Raw genomic sequence first — 16,469 nt, 5'->3', positions numbered from 1 at the left:
TTGACTATATTGGTGACCTTCGGTATATCCTTTTCCTGACTTCTTCTTTATTTGCTTTCTGTCCTACCTTATTCCTCAAAAAATATTGTGAATTTTTTTAGTTTATGCAGATGTTTAAAAATTCAAAACAGGTAATGAAATAATCATCTTAAAATGAAAATAAGAATAAGAAAAATTATTCAAACCCAGGTGGGGTTGATGCAGAGTAATCCCTGCCATACTGTTTTGTAGTTCTTAGAAGAGGCTGGCAGTTTAATTAAGAAATTCCTGGCAGCCAAAGTGTAAAGGGAAACATACTAAGAAATAAAATGTACAGTGTTAATGGGACAAAATGGAGCATTTGTTCAGGAAATTCTACTTACCAGAACAGAGATAAAGTATAAACTATACTTGATATGTATAAACAAGATACTATGTGGCTTTCTAGACAGCTTCTTCAACAGATAAAATTCAGTATTGATGCATAATTATTTCTCACAATGACACTCCGTGTAGGGTGATGGCCAAATGCTGAAGCAGGACTCCACAAAAGTCCCTGTGGCCAAGATCCATCGTTCTCAGGTGATTCAATGTGCTCTGAAGGGAAAACACAGCATATTTCAGGCAATTCCCTGTGAATTTACTTCCTCATCTCGGATTCTCCATAAGGATGGGAAAGCAGCCAGTTTGAGACTGCATTCTTGGAAGAGACCCTCCTGGGGTACAAACATGAATTCCATGCCAGTGATGAAGGGCAGATCCATGCATGGGCTCTGACCATCCACTGAAAAGAAGGTCCTGTGACAAACACGTCTGGGGCATGTGGCAGGGTACCTGGCTCTCCTCACCTGCCTCCTCAAAGAAGTGAGCTGAGGAAGGAGCTGGGGCAGGGAGAAGGAGGAGGAGGAAGCTTTCTCACAAGTTCATGCATTCTGCATGCATTCTATTAATGCACAGTGGACATTGCAAGAGCACAGATCCCCATAGCTTCTCTATGCTGCTTTTGCTCTTAGGCAAGTTATTTACCTTCTGTATGCCTCAGTTTTCTCATCTGCAAGCTGGACCTTGTAGCTGCCTCATGGGGTTGTGGATGAAATTTGGTTAAGTTGTGTAAAAACTTTATCATGATGCCTTGTGTATGCTAAGAGCAAGGTGAGGCAGACATTATTAATATCAGTTCAGTTCTCATTGTTGTTTTTCCTATGTCCTCACCTCTGGCATCTTTCACTGAAAAGCCCCATGTGGGAGGAGTGTTTCCATTGACATATTACATGGGTAGGGTTTGCAGCCTCTGTAGCCATTGGAATAATGGGATCTGCCTCTCATTCCTTCACACTCCAACTTTCTCCGCTTAATCTTAGCCAGAAAACTAAGAAGCAATCCTCAGCTTCCTGGAATCTGCAGTGGGGATTTAGAAGTTGACGATTGATGATTCTTGACTGATCTTCTCCCTTCCACAATCCAACAGCCAGAATTAGGGCTGGGGAAGTCAATGGGTCCCCTCAGCAGGACTGGGCTATTTATAGCTAATTGGAAAAACGTCCATCACTGAGCATGCCCCCATACATTGGAGTTCAACTTAGAAAAGCAAAAGCCAGCTCAAGACCTTGAGATGAATGGTTTAACCCAGCACCTCCATAGGCTCCAGAAGGTGGGGCTGTGTTTTCAGTGTAATGAGAACAGGGCTGTAATGCCACCCCCCTTTCCCTCCCTGGCCCTATTGCCTGCTGGTTGTCAGAGCTGCTTAGTTCATCTCTCTCTTCCATGTATTTTCCACCAACAGCATGTCCTTCTCCCTCCACCTCTAGTTTCCATGTCTTCCTTTTCCTCCTCAGTATCTTGGGTTTATTTGCTTACTTTTTGTTTAACTTCCATTTATTCTTTTTAAATTTTTCTCTTCTGCTCTTCTTCCCTTCCTTCTTCCCTCCGTTATCACTGCCTCCTTCTCCGCATGTGTTCTGTTCTCTCTCTTCTCCTTTTTTCTTTATTTTCTTATCTTCTTCCCTTGTTCTCTACTAGTCCTTTCTTCCTCTCTCCTTCCTTCCATTCCTTTATTGCTCCCTCCTTCCTTTCTTTCTCTCCTTCCCTCTCTTCATTCTTTTCTCCTCCCTCCCCCTTCCCCCTCCCTCCCTCACTTCCTCCCTCCCTCCCACCTTCCCTCCCTCTCTTTCTCTTTTCTTTCTTTCTTCCTTTCATACATACCACAAATATTTCCTCTGTACCAGCTACATGCCTGCCATTCTTCTAGGTATTAGGGACACAAACCCAGCAACAATTTAAAATTCCTGCTCTTGCAGGGTTTGTATTATATCAAAATACAAATATATTAGATGGTGATAAATGCTAAGGGAAAAAGGCGCAACAAGAAAGGGAACCGAGAGAATATGGAAGGAATTGAATGCTTAGATTCAGTGAGCCTAAATTACCCTACCCTTTTTGCAGGATCACAGGGAGAGCATTCTTAATACTGTGTTTGATGTTGTGAAGGTTGTTGCTGGTGCTGCCGCAGCTGCTGTAACTTTTTGTTGTTGAATACAGAGAGTGAATTCGGTTCTGCATCATCTTTGTTCTGGTCAAATGACCTTAGAACCCAGTGTCTCGGTCTGCAAGTGCCACAGTCCTTCATGAAAGGCCTGTGACCCGTTTTTTACTCTTTCATATAGTTTGGGCAGGAGTGAGGGCGCCTTCAGCAGTCACTGACTTAGTGGGGAAACTGCACAGGACAGAGCTGAGCCAAGGGAAGTCAAGGAGCCCTTGGTGGTGTGAGAGCAACAGAACATAGCACTAAGAGCATGGATTCTGGTGGTGGGTTACGTGGGTTCAAATACCAGCCCCACCACTTACTGGCAGTACCATATTAATCATGGAACTTAATGTCTCTGTGCATCAATTCCCTGAGTTGTCAAATGAGGATATTAAGATTAAAGCATAGAGAGTTGTTCTAAAGATTAAAATTACTTTATATCTGTGAAGCATTCTGGTGGAGGTAGGGAAGGAGAAAAGAAGTTGTGGCAGAGTGACATTGCTGAGAAGGACTATTGGGTTTACTTTGGGGGCAGGAAGGGAGTCGCCGACCTGCTACCAACTTGCTGTGTGACCTCAGTAAAGTCTTTTTTATCACCCAGGTCTCTGTTTTTTAATTTGAAACACAGGAGAGTGGACGGGTCTGAGCCAATCCAATTTGAGCTCTGAGATCTCTTAGTTGTTTGTGGATGACATGTGGTGCGTATTTGTGAGAATCTCCTGCTCTTGTGATGTACCTGGCTTCCAGCTTCAGCTTCCTTTACACTCTATTTACCTCCCCCATGCCCAGTGCCACTCCCCTTTTCTGTTTCCCTCCTTTCAGGTCTAACTGTGACACTAGAATGGTTCTGCTGTCCCCTTTGGCTGTGCCGATGGGTTCTTTCTTCCCTACACCCCCAGGCCTGCCTGGACCAACAACATCCCAGTCCTCTCCTTTTCCTCTGCCATCACCATTTCAGCTCCTCTTTAGCAAAGGCAACGACTCAGCAGTTCTCTGTGGTCTGCCCAGGGGTGTGTGAGGCAGCCCATCTGTGACACAAAAATGATGAAGTACACGGAGGTCGGGGAAGGAAGAGATAAAAGTAACAGGAAAGGCAGTTCTTTGTGCTAGTTGAGAATGGTCATCTAATAGCATTTGGGATTCCATATGAATTCACTGTAACCCTTTCAGGTCTATCTGAAAAATAGGAGCTGAGCTGTGTTTCCAAAATCTAGGGGCATGTAGGCTTTGATAAAGACATTCAACTTTACCATCTTTGAAGTACTCAGAAGGAAGTTGAGGCTTTGGGGCCATCTGTGTGTGAGAGGAACAGTGATTTTCAGTCCTGGGTTTGCCGCCACATTTCTGTTTGACCCTGGGCAAGTCACTGCTGGTCTCTGAGCCTCACTTCTGCAATCTCTAAGTAGAGATTTCAGAGGAGTGCTCAGAAGCAACTCCGTCAGCACTGGTGAAGTTATTCCTGGGGTCCTACACTGCAGTTCAGACTATTTCAGATATTAGAAGATTTTGGAAGACAAAGTTATTGAACTGAGCATTTCGGATTATCCCAGCTTTGAGAGAATAAAGACATGATGAACAGCAGCTACATATGGGCGGGCTTCCTGAAAGAGCTGAGGCTGGAAAGTTGCCTGGGTCTCAGACATGGTTCTGCCTCTTTTCATCCATGGGACATTAACCAGTATTCTCAAATTCCCATCTTTAAAATGGAGTCACCACATCTGCCTCACAGGGTCATTGTGAAGAATAAATAAAATAATGAGTGTCCTCTTTATAACTTCAATTTCTGCCAACAAGTTCTCCCCTTCTCCACTGCTGCCATCCTAGTCCCTGTCACCTGCATCCTTTGCTTTCACACTGCTAAAAAGTCCCTTCTAATGGTCTCCCTTGCTGTGCTCCAGCCCATTCTCAACCTAGTAGCCAGAGTGACCATCTTTACAAATGTAAATAGGGATCCTGTTGCTTCTCCCCTTAGAAGCTTTCAATGCTTCCATTTTACTTTCAGGATGAAATGGAAACTCCCTGTCACACCTGCTACCCTGAGTGGCCTTGCCCTACCTCTCTCCCCTAGGCTCTGTCTGCTCCTTCCCTTGCCCCCTCGCCCCTGGGACCTCTTCCCCAGCTCTCCTGCGTCTGTCCTGCCACAGCCATCACAGCATTTGTCTCCTGGCATGCTCTTCCCTGCCTTTTGACTTGTTCATCCCCCACTCACGTGAGATCTCCACTTAAATGGCATATTTTCTGCAAAGCTGTCTGTACCTGAGTTCATTTCCCTGTCTTATTCTGTACCAGATGCTGTGATGTACCCCTTTTGTAGGCTTGGTCGCCACTATAATTTTACATTTACTGATATGCTTCCCGGGTACCGTTTGTGTCCTCCACTGAACTGGAAACTTCATGAGGATAGACACATTGTCATTTTGTCCAGTTTTATCCTCAGCACCAAGCACAGGGATGGGCCCATAGCAGGCACTGGGTGAATATTTTGAATGAATGCCGAATGAGTGGGTGAAAGAAACACCTGCACAATGTCTGGCTTACAGGTGTTCAGGATGGAGCCTACTTTTCTGTCTGCCCCTCTTGTTTTCTCTCATTTTATACCTGCTTGCTGGAAAAGGACATGCTCTCCTCCTCCCTTCTTTTTCCTGCTCCTGGTAAGCAGAGCTGGAAACTTACTGTTTGATATAGTGAACCCCATTTCTCTTAAAAGATTCCGTATGTCAGTATGTTCAGCTGTCTTATTCTTTAATTCTGTATTTTAAAGTTTAACTTCCTTGTAGTTTCAGTGAACAACCTTTTCCACCAGTTCTGTTCAGTAGTTCACATCTGTTCCCCTGCCCTGTCCTGACTCATTCCAGTCACCTGCTCTGGTCACCTGCTCTGGTCACCTGCTTTGACCCCTGCTTACCTGCTCTGACCTGCCTATAACCATCCTTCCCACTCTGCCAAACTACCCACCCCACCACTCCGGCTCGTACCTCTGCTCCCTTTAAGATAGCCAATCGGAATTAGACTAGACTGTGCTTGGTAACCCTAGCCAATAGGGGAATGACACAGCAATAGGGGCGACCTCAGTCAGGCATAAGTACCCCTCCCCTCCTTGTCCAGGTGTGCACTCGCCCTCGTTTCATACGTGAGCTGCACCCTTCTATAGAAGTAAGTTGCCTTGCTGAGGAAATTTATATTTCAGTGCTACTTCTTTTGCGGCCTCGAAAATTCTACTTATAACATTACCTCTTCCTATTTTTCTGCTTCAAGGCCATCAGGAAGGCCATGCCCAGCTGTAGCAAGAGGACTTGAGCATTGCTGGTGAAAAACACACTCTGCCTGGGTTCTTGGAGTGTGATTGTCATGTGTGCCATCTGGGAATGATGTAACCAGGCCAGACTGCATGGCAGAAAAAGTTACACTGGGGGGTGGTGGTGGGGTGCGGGACATGGAGGAGACGGAGAGAGCAAGCATCTAACAAGTGTTTGTACATAGATCTCTCTCAGCATACACCATGAGAAAAATAGAACTGTCATTAGACTCAGCCAGAGCTGGCTATGAGTCCTGACCTCACCTTATCCTCCCTTCCATGTGGCTCTAGATGGATTTTAGCCTCTGGGTGCTTCCCTTTGCATAAAATGGAGCTGTTGACACCTGCCTCACAGAGTAAGCACAGAGTAGCAGGTGCTGGGTCTTACTCGAAGGTGCTCAAGAAATATTTGTTCTTTCTTCTCATATTTTCTTTCCCTTCCAGACATTCCGAGCTCCAAACTAAATCAGCTGAAATCCCATTTTCAGCAATAGGATCCCTTATGAAAAAGATTTGCTGTGTAGTCTGGAAGTACTTTTGTCTTTCTTAAGCCTTAAGCTCTTTGTATGGAGAATGGGACTACTTTGGAGGGGTGTCTGGTATAACCAGGTAGAACCTCATCCCAAAGCACAGAACTATAGCCATCAATATGGATAATGGAAGGAAGTAGAAAAGAGGAGACAGATGGAAAAACAGAGTCGGAGAGAACAAGATATGTGTGTCTGGTGGGATTTCCTAAATAAGGGGTCAGCAGTGTTCTGCTGTAAGTGAACAGTTGGCAAACATTCTCAGCTTTCCAGGCCTTCCAGTCCCTGTTGGATCTACTCAATTTTGTTGTTGGACCGTGAAACCTGCCATAGGCAACACATAGATGAATGGACATAAATATATTCTAATAAACGTTATTTCTAAGAACAGGTGCTAGTTCAGATTTCACCCATGAACCTTAGCTGACTCCTGTCTTAAACCATCGACATGTTACCCTCACCTGTATGTCTGGTCCAGGAAGCATGCATAGAGTTTCACCAGGCTCTGTGAAATAAGTCTAATCCCAAATCATATATGATCGTGCTGTCTAAAAGAGTCTATTTGTTCTACTCAGGAGGCTGAGGCAGGAGAATTGCCTGAACCCAGGAGGCGGAGGTTGCAGTGAGCCGAGATCGCGCCATTGCACTCCAGCCTGGGCAACAAGAGCGAAACTCCGTCTCAAAAAAAAAAAAAAAAAAAAAAAGAGTCTATTTGTTGCCCATCAGCCAACAAGTGGATAAAGAAACTGTGGTATACACACACACACACACACACACAATGGAATACTACTTGGCCATAAAAAAGAATGAATTAACAGCATTTATGGCAACCTGGATGAGATTGAAGACTATTATTCTAAGTGAAGTATCTCAGGAATGGAAAACCAAACATCGTATGTTCTCACTGATATGTGGGAACTAAGCTATGGGGATGCAAAGGCAGAAGAAGGATACAATGGACTTTAGTGACTTGAGAGGAAGGGTGGGAGGAGGGAGAGGGATAAAGGACTACAAATAGGGTGCACTGCTCAGGTGATGGGTGCACCAAAATCTCACAAATCATCATTAAAGAACTTACTCATGCAACCAAATACCACCTATACCCCAATAACCTCTGGAAAAAATTAAAAAAATTAAGAATGGAAACAAACAAAAAATAAATAAAAGAGTCCATTTGTCCTTCAAGGCTTTCTATGTTTGATCAACTAAATAACCCTCCAGTTTATCATTGTTTTAAGTGTGCCAAATCTGATGGTATTTTACAGAATTAAGTAATAAACTAGCTATTGTAATTGTTACTACTGGGAAGACGTCAACTTATATTCATTTGAGATGATACTCCATAGGCAAAGAGTGTTGGGCTCAGGGTGTTCAAGTCCATACCTCACCATCAACTAGCTTAGTGATGCTTGGCCAGCCTGTGCTCCCTCAGGGCCTCAACTTTCCTATTGTCATACAATGATATTTACGTCATATGTCATCAAGGCATATGCCTCATTGTAGTTTAACCTGTATTTGTGAAATAAGTGACTCAACTAACCGTTTCACACTGCTGCTGGGCAGTGTGAAAATGGGGCCTGAGCACTCAACCTCACTGTGGTTACAGTCTCTGGAGGCAAGGAGTGTGGAAACACACAGGGAAGCACTGCTAATCAGAATAAATGTGAGTGAAGCTGAAGGTCCAGATGAGAAGTGCACGTGGTTTGCCCACCCTGGGCACAATGCTGAGCAGGAAACAGAACAGTTATAGCCACTGGACCATTTCAGCAGTGCAAATACCAGCATGAGCCTCCCAGCCCAGCTCTGTGCTATATGGATTTGGGTACACCGCTCTCCCTCTCTGGACCTCACTTTTCTCATTTCCAGGTTGCTCAGCCCGTTACAGACATCCAGGTTTTCTGATTCTCAATTTCATGTACTTTCCTCTAAGCTTTGCTGCTTAGTTCTCCAGCAGAAAGAACCAGAGCATGAATGCTACTGGTTGGCATGTTTGTTTTAGTTGCTTGTTTTAACATGGCAATTTCTAAGCTGGGAGTTTCTGTAAATAAGAACCACTGAATCCATAAGCAAAACTTTGTGCTAAGATATATAGATATGTGACTTTTCTTTATGATTCTCCACCCCTTCCCACTTCACACACACACACAGTTTAATCCTGTTTTCGAGGAAAAGAATAGGTGAGGAAAAGTTCAAGCCTTATCTGCAGAGGAGGCCTTTGGGAACTGAAGCCTTCTGTTACGAAATATAAGCTGTGACTCCAGAAATGGATCAGAGACTCCAGGAAATGAAAATGGAATGGAGTGAAAGCTGAGCATCTGCAGAATGGTACCTGCCAAGGTGTGAGGGCGGATAGTACATGGCACACTGGGGAAGGGGGTGGAGGAGAGATGCCAGAACTGAGTAGAACCCAAGTTCATGTGCAGGAATGATGGAAAATGAGACTAAAGTAAGAGGCAGCAGCTGTGCCTTGACCACTGACAAAGGGCTTACCTCATCCTTTACCCATCACTTCTCATCAAACAGCAAGGTTCTTTTTAGCTGGAAGGGAAATCCATTCTATCTTCTATTTTATGCTCATAGAAACCAAGGCTCAGAGAAAGGAGGCATTTTCCTCAAGGTTAAAAATGTCATCTCCTCAAATGAAAAATCAAATGGGGCAAAATGTTAACAACAGGTGAAGCTAGGCCAAAGATAGATGACCATTCTTTGTACTTTTCTTATCTTTGCAACTTTGTCATGTTGAAATTATTTCCAGTAATACACCCAGAAGATAATAGGGCTTCTGTGTTGAACGTAGGCTTTGGAATCAGTAGACATGGGTTTACATCTTTGCTCTGCCATTTCCTAGCATTGCAGAACTTAAGGCAAGACACGTTTGTTCTCTGACCTCAGTTTCTCTTGAGTATAGGAAACAAGTATAGTAGTTGTCCTTCTGTTCTCCCTTGGGCTTGTTATGAGGATTAAATGAGTTAACATAAGCAGAGGAAATGCTTAGCCCGGTGCGCCCACCATGTGATTATTTTATTGCTAGCCAATTACACATATCACATCATTGCCTGAGCCACACAGGCTCTAGGGCCTCTTTCTAATGTACTGGCTTGCAAATTAACCTTCCTTCTAGAAAAACAATAGTGGCCAGGCATAGTGGCTAACTCCTGTAATCTTCGTACTTTGGGACACCAAAGATCACTAGAGCCCAGGAGTTCCAGACCAGCCTGGGCAACATGATGAAACCCAATCTCTACATACACACACAAAATTAGCCAGATGTAGGAGCAGGTACCTTTAATCCCAGCGACTCAGGAGGCTGAGGCTGGAGGATTGCTTGAGCTCCAGAGGTCGAGGCTACAGTGAGCTATGATTGCACCACTGCACCACAGACTGGGCATCAGAGTGAGACCCTGTCAAAAAAAAAAAAAAAAAGAGAAAAAAAGAAAGAAAGAAAAGAAAACAATAAACATTTTTGTGGAAAATGTGAGTTTTGTAGGCCTAGCCTCTTGGGGACATTGTGATGCAGCTTTTCACTTCACCATCCTCTGCTTCTTGCCTAAAGGTAGCCTTGTTCCTGGGCAGATCTACTGGCTACCCTCTACCAGCTGGCAGAGCACACCCCCAGGACCTGCTACTCAGAGCAGAGTAAACACTGAAGACACATCAGTTAGCATTCTAACAGCCTCTAAAGCCCTGTAGCCAGAGTAACCTGGAAGAGAGGGCTAGGCTTTAAGGAGAGGAAATGATCTCAGCGATGTGGGGCAGGTTGGCCTGCTACTCCCTCCATGCAGGGATTCCCACTGAGGACAACATGACTAGAGGCTCAAGGAAAACGGTTAGCTTGAGGACCCACAGGTGAGTGTACCAGCACCTTCAGGGGGTGAGTTTCTCTGGTTATTACAGAGCCTGGACATGGATATAGAGAAAGCAGGGGGGAGTTAAGACAGGGTGGAAAGCCAGGGGAAAGAGTGCTAGGTGAGGGACAGGAGGAGGAAGAGCAAAGCAAGAGAATGTCATGAAATCACTGGAAGTCCTACGACTTGGGTTTGAATCCTAGGTGTACTCTCGTTGGGTTAAGGGGCTTTGAGCAAGGCTTTTGGCCTCAGTTTCCTATCTGTCGACCAGCAAGATAGAACTTGACACTCTCTGAGTTCACAATAAAACCATTCTAGGGTCCATAATAGAAATGGGTTCAACAAGAAATGAAAGAGAGGAAAAGAACAGAAGAAACTGTATTAGTTTTATTGAATTATCTCTATGCTGATCTGTGCTCTCCAAATGTATCATTTCATATTATTCTAAACAATATCAGGAGAAGGGATTTTTTTTCCTCCCCGTTTTATAGATGGAAAAACCAAGAATTGAGAGGGCTCACTTTCCTAAGGCTGCCATGAGGTAAGAGAAGCTTGAGTGTGTATTAAGCTATTGGATTTCAAAATCTACTCAGGCCATTATAAGGGTAAATGAGATAAGCCCTGTAAAGTGCATACAACAGTGCCTGACACAAGGTATGTACTCAATAAGAGATAGGAAGAGGATACCCGTATCTGTGTCTGACACAGGAAGCCTGATCATATCCCTGAGAACTTCCTGGTGTCAGCTCTGTAACTACTGTGATGGTGAGGAAAGGTAGCCTGGGAGGGGCTGGGACCAGACATAGTGGTGGTCAGAACCAGCTCAGGCCCTGAGAAGTTAGTTCAGTATGGAGGACAGAAAGCAGCATCCGTGGGACCAGCCCTCCCCGGGAACCACCAACAGTGGGGGCCTAGTATTTGGTCATGTAGGAAAACATATGATAAGGAGGACTTGCAGTGGTGTGCAGAGGCCAGCCCATTCCAGTTTGTTGACAGCCTACTGTGCTCATCTTGTCCCAACTCTGCTGTGAGTGATGCCACTTTGGGAGCTTGTAATCAGCCATGGGAGAAAGATTTGTACTATGGAAACTGGAAAATACTTAAAATGGAAGCTGCCTGCTCTTACTCAGAGAGCCCATTGTTAAACAATTACCAGCACACCACTGGGGAGAACTGTCAGTAAGAAGTAGGAACTTAACCACAGGCTGTGATTCAAAGACCATTTTCTAGAAATAGTCTGAGCAATCCAGTATCTTCCCCGAGGATGATGCACTAGATGGTGAAGTGTTATGGGGGGTGGGGAAGGCAGGCACGAAGCAAACTACAACATCCAAGGCCCAATGAAGAGGATTCCTTTTCAGAAACAGAAGACAGTAAGGTCAGCTGGAGAAGCTGAATATTTAGGGTCTGAATAGGAGGCTGGGTACTCTGCTGCTTCCTACTTGAAAGAATGATGAGTTCTAGAACGAAGCTCAGGGCAGAACCAATGGTAGGGCAGGTTTCTCAGCTGTGTGGGAAGAAGAGCTGTCAGGGCTGGGTAGTTCTTTAGCCTAAATGAATCTCAGAATCAGTTTTTAAAATGCCAATCCCAAGAATCAACCTCCTCCCCATTTCAAGGAACTGTCTGGCCAAATCTCTGGTTATAAGTATAATATCCTTTCCAGATTCTAATTATTAAATATCAGCCAGCATTAAGAACCACCACTCTGGAGCTTCCTTGATATATATGAGCCAACAGCACCTTTCAATTCCTATGCTGGCTTTGGGTCCCTATGGAGTGTATCCCCCCATGTCCCAAGCCTAGAACTTGGATAACAATGATAAGGGGAATAACTACTTAGAGCAACCATGTGCTGAGTGTCACTTTTGTGTCAGGTCTATTGCACATTCACTGATCTTCCTAGCAACCAGTTGTTGTCCTTGTCTCTATTTGAAAGAACAAAACTGAAACTAAGCAGAGAAGCTTCTTCAAGATAATGGAACCAATAAGTTGCATAGCTGTCGCTTGAATTGGGGTTTGGTTGACTCCAAAGACTGTTCGTGGTCACAGTCCCCCAGAACTGGCCCCTAGGAGAACCTTGTAGATTTTTTGCTTTTTTTTTTTCTTTTGCTTATCATAACTCTTGCTCAAATATTAGCTGTTTGTAATTTTGTAGGAGTGAACACCTTCCTCCAGAAGGTTCTAGTAGTTCATACAGGCTTTCTGGAGAGATTCTAGTTTCTCTCATGGACAGAGAAACTGGGAGTTAAAATGTAGTAAAATACAGAAGCCTAGCTTTGATCTACGTCTGCATTTGGCCCTATTTAATGAGACATTAGAGAAGAGAAAATTATGTATTCAGAAATTGTTATGGGCTTAAAAAGCTCCTATCTGTCTCTCTTCTCTCCCTTCCTTCAAACCTCAAAGAAAATAGACATTGGCTTTCTTTTTCCTTAAAGATCCCTTCTGAACTACTTCTGCCCAAACCCACAGAAACATCAAGCAGTTTTGACAAATAAGGGTTCCTTGAATGCAGAAAGAAAGCCAGCTAGCTACAAAAACTCCCTCCCCCAGCCATGACGGTCCCTGAAATACTGTTTAAATTGTTCTCTGTACTCCTCTTCCTGTGCAATGCCAGGCAGCTCAGCACCTGACAGCCCGCCATCGAAGGGAGGGAGATGGCTGTCAGGAATCAAATGGGAGACCAAAGGCGATAAAGCAAACATGTCGTTTTAGTTGCTTACACTAGCGAGAAGGAATAATCAGTCTCTCTCGCTTTCTTGTTTTCCAACTAGGCTCAGCAGGATTCCCCCACCCGCCTTTCCTTAGAATGAGAGACTGTGACTCTTTGCTTCCCGCCCCAAGCAAGAACACTCTGTCATCCCCTTTCTTCCCAATCCTGTGAGATGGCCAGGTTCTCTTACTCCCGAAAAACTCTTTTCCAGATAAACAGCCCATGACATACCACTGTTCATGGGCACCCGCAGTGTGTCACCGGCTGTGTGAGATGCTTGCGTGCATGACCTTATTTAACTCTGACTTTCACTTTGGGAGATTTTGGGCAAGCGAATGTATGTTCCCAGGCCTGGATTTCCTCCTCTCAAAAATGGAAATGATAATTCTATCTCACAGGGTTTTTGTGATGGTTAAATGGTGTCATGTGTTATTAGAATATAAGATATGTGAAGGAAGACAGTGAGAAAAAGTCTGGGAAGGATAAATTCAGCTAGATTGAGAAAGGCTTTGACTAAATGCTAAGTTTATTCATTTTTTTCATTTGCATAATCAACTAATGTTTGCTAAATATCTAATTCTGCTGAGACTCTTTGCTAAAGACCAGAAACATGGTGGGAAATAGACCAATAGGGTGGCTTTCCTTATGAAATTTCTAGTTATGCCAGAGGAAAAAGGGAAGGGCGAGTGTATTTCACAAATAGACACTTGAATGAATATATTATTCCAAACTGTGAGGACTGCCTCTGATGAAAAGAGGAACTAATGTAATCAGGAGACTCATGAGCTATAGCTTTGAGAAGCTGATACTACCTGAAAGCTTATACCTGAAAGATCGATGGGAGATGGCCAACTTCTAAAAAATGGCATGGGCTGGGCCCGGTGGCTCGGTGGCTCATGCCTGTAATCCCAGCACTTTGGGAGGCCAAGGTGGGCAGATCACGAGGTCAAGAAATAGAGACCATCCTGGCCAACATGGTAAAACCCCGTCTCTACAAAAAATACAAAACTTATTTGGGTGTGGCGCACACCTGTTGTCCCAGCTACTCAGGAAGCTGAAACAGAATTGTTTGAGCCCAGAGGCAGAGGTTGCAGTGAGCTGAGATTGCACCACTGCACTCCAGTCTGGAGACAGAGCAAGTCTCTATCTAAAAAAAATAAATAAATAAAAAAGGGCATGTCCCTGTGAGCAGAAAAAAGTTTACCCTTGAACCTACCATGAAATGGCAAGTCTAAGAAGGGTATTTTTTATTTTGTTTTATTTTGTTTTTTTGAGACAGTCTCACTCTGTCACCCAGGCTAGAGTGCAGTGGCACAATCTCAACTCACTGCAACCTCTGCCTCCCAGGTTCAAGCGATTCTCGTGCCTCAGCCTCTGTAGTAGCTGGGACCACAGGCATGCACCACCACACCCAGCTAATTTTTTATATATTTAGTAGAGATGGTGTTTCACCTTGTTGGCCAGGCTTGTCTTGAATTCCTGACCTCAGGTGATCTGCCCACCTCTGCCAGGAAGGGATCTATTATTGAAGGAAGGGATCTATTACTTCATGTCTGTTTTAGGAAGATTACTCTTTCTACCGAAGAGAAAGAACTGGAAGAAAGACTGAAGGCAGGGAGACTAGTTAGGAGGCTATTGGGGTAGAATGGGGACACTCTGGGTGGGCATGGTAGGGTTTGAATATCAGGAACATGTTAAAAATACAGTTAGAGGAACCCAGTGACAGACTGGCTCCAAGAAGGTGAGCCACTGAAGCTTGCTGGAAATGAATACTGGTTTCCAGCATAAAAGCTGGGAGAATCACATAGCCGGGCAAGGAGGGAGAAGTAGGTGCTCAGGAGAGAAAGAGATGAGCTGGATTCTGGAGCTGCTGCCTTGAGGTGCCTGTGAGCCATTCAGATGGTGACAATGCCAAGCAGATCTGAGGTCAGGAGTGTTCCAGTCGAGGGGAGAGTGTGGGAGTCAGACCTCAGTGGTCGTATATCAGTTTTCTATGAGTAACCAGTTGATACAAACATAGCAGCTTCAAACAACATGCATGTATTAACTCCCAGTTTTGTAGATCAAAGTCCAGTCATGGCATAACTGGGTTCTTTACTCAAGTTCATGTAAGCATCTAAAACCAAGGGGTCAGTGGACTGCCATTGCAGCGGACATGCAGGGTCCTCTTCCAAGTGTATGTGGTTGTTGGTAGAATTCATTTCCTTGTAGCTGTGTGAGTGATGCACCTGTTTTCCTGCCTGCTGTCAGCAGGGACCAGACTCAGATCTTAGAGGCCACTCTGAAGCCCTTGCCGCGTGCCTCCCCTGTAGGTGGCTCACAACATGCTTATCCAAGGCCAGCAGGAGATCATCACACTTGGACTCTCTTCCTTCAAGGACCTAGTCTCTTTTAAGGGCTCACTTGATTCAGCCAGGCCTACCCAAGATGAACTTCTTTTTGATGAACTCAAAGTCAACTGATTTGAGACCTTTAGTACATTTGCAAAATCCTTTCACCCTTGTCATAGAAAGTAACCTAATTCTGGAGTGATACCCTATCACAGTCACAGTGGCACTCACATTAAGGGAAATATACAGAGAGTGTGCAGGGGGTGGGTATGTTGGAGGCTATTTTAAAATTCCACCTCCTACATGGTGGTAAATAAAGGCATGAGAGTAGGAAACTATTGTGGGAGAGGGTGTAGACTGGAAAGTGAAAGGGCTGAGGGTATGTTTCTTACTCATGGATTCTGGGTAGAAAATGTCCTTCCCTCAACATCTTTGATGCAAATAAAACTAGTGCTCCATGTGAAGAAGACAGATGCCACCGCCCAGAGGCGTTTGTCATGAGAACAGCTGAGAGACTACGGAGCAAGTGGATTCAGGGGAGATTTGTAACTAACAATGCAAGGCACTCAGCGTGTATACCAATGTGCAGTACCCCAAGTCACTCAGTCAAACCCATTCTGTGTTAAACTGGCAAAGGGCTTTTCTTCCACGGCTCCCACTGGGCAGATTTGCCATCTGCCTCTTCTAAGTGGAGTAGACTTTAGAAAAAGTGGCCTCAACCCTGATTCGGGAGCTAAAATGCTGGAGAACCTTGGGCAAGTCCCCTTGGCTCTCTTTCTATTAAACTTGGGTGTGATGTTTGAATATATTGCCTCAGAGACCTCTTACAGCTCTGAAATTGTATGCTTGTGTTCGTTTAACACACATTGTAGATTCTAGGAACGGTGTGGTTCTCTGGGGTGTCAAGAGTTAGCAAGACATGGCTCCAGCCCTTAGGAAACTTCTTCCTAGGTTTCTGTCTGTGAAAGAAGTCAAGACCACTGACTCCTAAGCTCATCTCTCTGCTCTAAGGGCATCTGTGGACCTGAGTGTTTCAACCTTATTGGTGGTGGTATGCTCATTGTTTTGACATTTTCTTCAACCAATATAAAGTAATGTAATAATTATACTAAAGAAATGTAGAAAAATAGAAACGAATGAAAACCTTCTAGATCTAAAGAGCTCATTTCATTTCTTCCCCATCCTCATTTCCTGCACACAGTTTCTTATCCTTGTACCCATAATCTTCACACACATTTACACTGGTGTTTTTTTC

At 44.4% G+C, this 16,469-nt stretch overlaps 1 protein-coding gene across 3 annotated transcripts in view; it reads left to right on the top strand.

Moving 5' to 3' along the window:
* The window catches only part of ASTN2 (astrotactin 2), a 948,324-nt gene that overhangs the window by 320,104 nt on the left and 611,751 nt on the right, over window positions 1-16,469 (top strand). The gene's annotated exons all lie outside the window — the stretch shown is intronic.

Source organism: Sapajus apella, unplaced genomic scaffold (assembly GCF_009761245.1).
Source record: "Sapajus apella isolate SASKATOON/1434 unplaced genomic scaffold, GSC_monkey_1.0 scaffold76, whole genome shotgun sequence".
NCBI classification, from domain to species: domain Eukaryota; kingdom Metazoa; phylum Chordata; class Mammalia; order Primates; family Cebidae; genus Sapajus; species Sapajus apella.
This window is presented reverse-complemented; position numbering and strand designations above follow the sequence as displayed.